This window comes from Spea bombifrons, chromosome 13 (genome assembly GCF_027358695.1).
Source record: "Spea bombifrons isolate aSpeBom1 chromosome 13, aSpeBom1.2.pri, whole genome shotgun sequence".
Lineage (NCBI taxonomy): Eukaryota > Metazoa > Chordata > Amphibia > Anura > Pelobatidae > Spea > Spea bombifrons.
In genome coordinates, this window is record NC_071099.1 from 7,257,199 (window position 1) to 7,261,049 (window position 3,851).

Here is a 3,851-nt window from a genome sequence, read left to right on the forward strand (position 1 = left end):
TGCTTGGTTGTATAGCGAGAGGTATTAGCAGTAGAAAGAGGGAAGTGCTCATGCCGCTGTACAGATCACTGGTGAGACCTCACTTGGAGTATTGTGTACAGTACTGGAGACCATATCTCCAGAAGGATATAGAAATGTTGGAGAAAGTGCAGAGAAGGGCTACTAAAATGGTTTATGAATTACAAAATAAACCTTACCCGGACAGGTTAAAGGATCTTAACCTATATAGCCTGGAAAAAAGACGGGACAGGGGGGATATGATAGAAACATTTAAATACTTAAAGGGAATCAACAAAGTAAAGGAAGAAAGTTTATTTAAAAGAAGAAATAAAACCACAACAAGAGGACACAAGCATAAACTAGAGGGGCAAAGGTTTAATGGTAACATCAGAAAATATTACTTTACGGAAAGGGTAGTGGACGCATGGAATAGCCTCCCAGTGGAAGTGGTAGATGTTAATACAGTAAAGTCATTTAAGCAAGCATGGGATAGGCATAATGCCAAGCTAGATATAGGATAAGGGCAAGTACTAAAGGAGAGTACTCAGAGGTTGGGCAGACTGGATGGGCCTTCTGGCTCTTATCTGCCGTCACTTTCTATGTTTCTATGTTTCTATATCAACTTGGGGCAAAAAAAAGGAAAAGAACTACTGGTTGGGATATGTTATAAACCACCTAATGTTAATAATGATGAGGAAGAGCAGCTGTTAGAACAAATTGAGAAAGCTGCGCATCTGGGTAACGCGTTAATTATTGGAGATTTTAATTACCTGGACATAAATTGGGATAGAGAGACTAGTAGTTCTGCAAGGGGATCCAGGTTTTTGAACCTGTTAAATGACTCCTTCATGTCACAACTGGTACAAGCACCAACTAGAAAGGATACTTGTTTGGATCTGGTGATAACAAACCATGTTGATCTTGTGTCTAACATTCAAGTGGGGGAGCACTTGGGTAATAGTGATCACAATATGGTCTCTTTTGAAATAAACTCAAAAAAGAAATTGCCCATGGGGAATACTAAAACGTATAATTTTAAGAAGGCCAATTTCAATAAGATAAGAGCAGCTTTACAACTTATTGACTGGCAAAAACTCTTCAGGGATAAAAATACTGAGGAAAAATGGAGTATTTTCAAACAAATATTAGCAGGGTACACTTCTCAGTATGTACCACTAGGAAACAAATATAAAAGAAACAAATTGAAACCGATGTGGCTTAGTGGGGTCGTTAAGCAGGAAATTAACATTAAGAAAATGGCTTTTACAGCATTTAAATCAGACGAATCAGGGGCATCCTATATAAGATATAAGGAAGCCAATAAAGCATGCAAAATAGTGATTAGATGGGCTAAACTAGAAAATGAGAGGGTGATTGCCAAAGAGAGCAAAACTAACCCAAAAAAATTCTTTAAGTACATAAATTCTAAAAAAACGAAGAATGAAAACGTAGGTTCATTAATAACAGAGAGGGGAGTGTTGGTTAAGGAGGACCAGGAAAAAGCAGAAACTTTAAATAAGTATTTTTCCTCAGTATATGTTATGGAGGAACCCATGGCAATGGAGATATATAGGACCACTGAGAAAAATTTTCAGTCAAACTGTGAGTGGATGGCCCAGGACAAGGTGCTGCAGCAACTAAAGAAAATTAATGTTAACAAGGCTCCAGGGCCTGACGCTATTCACCCACGAGTACTTAAGGAGCTGTGTCAGGAAATAAGTGAACCTCTGTTTCTAATCTTTCGGGATTCTTTTCTTTCAGGAATTGTACCAGAGGATTGGAGGAAGGCAGATGTGGTTCCTATTTTCAAAAAGGGTTCCAACTCTGTGCCCGGAAATTATAGACCTGTGAGCCTAACTTCCGTTGCTGGGAAAGTATTTGAAGGGCTGTTTAGGGATAATATTCAAGAATTCCTTGGGAAGAATAGTATTATTAGCATAAATCAGCATGGTTTTATGAAACATAGGTCATGTCAAACTAATTTAATTGCATTCTACGAAGAAGTAAGTAGAAGTGTAGATCAGGGTGTTGCAGTGGATGTAATCTACTTGGATTTTGCCAAGGCGTTTGACACGGTTCCACACAATAGGTTAGTATTCAAACTGAAAGAAATTGGCCTAGATGCAAATTCTTGTTCTTGGGTAGAACATTGGCTTAGAGGTAGAGAACAGAGAGTTGTTATAAATGGTAAATTTTCAAGCTGGTCAAAAGTGGTAAGTGTTGTCCCTCAGGGTTCTGTTCTGGGACCAATTTTATTCAACATATTTATAAATGACCTGGCAGGAGGCATTGAAAGTCATGTTTCTGTGTTTGCAGATGACACAAAACTAGGTAAAGTTATACAGGGCGAGCAGGATATTACTGTGCTGCAGAGGGATCTAGATAGACTGGGGGACTGGGCACTCAAATGGCAGATGAAATTCAATGTAGATAAATGTAAAGTTATGCACTTCGGGGTAGCGAATGCACAAGCAACCTACACCCTAAACGGTAGTGAATTAGGGGTAATGACAAATGAGAAGGATTTAGGAATTGTTATAGACAACAAACTAGGCAACAATGTGCAGTGTCAGTCTGCGGTTGCTAAGGCCAGTAAGGTATTGTCGTGTATAAAAAGGGGCATCAAGTCGCGGAATAAAGATATAATTTTGCCTCTGTATAAATCAATGGTAAGGCCGCACCTTGAGTATGCTGTGCAATTTTGGGCACCTTTTCTAAAGAAGGATATCATAGCACTAGAAAGGGTGCAGAGGCGGGCTACAAAATTAATAAAAGGAATGGAGCACTATAGTTATGAAGAAAGGTTAACTAATTTAAATCTGTTTAGTTTAGAAAAACGTCGCCTCAGAGGGGATATGATAACGTTATATAAATATATTCGGGGCCAATACAAACCATTGTGTGGAAATCTGTTCATAAACAGGTCTATGCATAGGACACGTGGTCATGCATTTAGACTGGAAGAAAGGAGATTTAGACTAAAGCAGAGGAAAGGGTTTTTTACAGTAAGGACAATAAGGATGTGGAATTCTCTGCCTGCAGAGGTAGTTTTATCAGAGTCTGTACAGACATTTAAACTGCAACTGGATAGATACCTGGAAAAACATAATATTCGGGGATATAATCTTTAATTATGGGGAAACAGCTTATTGATCCAAGGAGAAATCTGACTGCCATTTTGGGGTCAAGAAGGAATTTTTTTCCCTGGTTAGTGCAAAATTGGAAAGAGCGAAGCCGGGGTTTTTTGCCTTCTTTTGGATCAAACAGCAATAAATTAACAGATATAGGAAAGGCTGAACTTGATGGACGCATGTCTTTTTTCAGCCTATGTAACTATGTAACTATGTAACGGTTTAAAAGTAGAGCCATGGGATACATGGTAGACCCAAAGTACGGAAACAGTAGGGGGCGTAAGGGACGACATACGAACGGCATCCCCCCCAGGTTCAAAGTCAGGGTGCCCTGAAATAGGAAATGGGGAGAGGGTTCCAGCAAGACACCTCCAGCGCGCACAGCCCCCATGAATGCCCTCAGTGTTGACGCAATCAGGGGATGAGGCGTGTGAACAACACACCTCTGCGGTTCAGAGATCCAGGGAAGGACACTGAGGGGTCAGGAGAGGGCCGCGGCCTCAACCTGAAGCCAAGGCCGGTTAGAGCCAACAGACCACTCCACGATGCGACGGAGGTGGGCAGCCCGCCAGTACAGCTCCAGATTGGGGAGACCCATTCCCACTGACGTCTTTGGCCTGGTCAGGTAAGATATACCGAAGAAAGGCACTGTGACACTTACGAAAGTAGGAGCGGGGGAGAAAGACGGGTAATTTCTGAAAAAGATTAAGAAAACGTGGT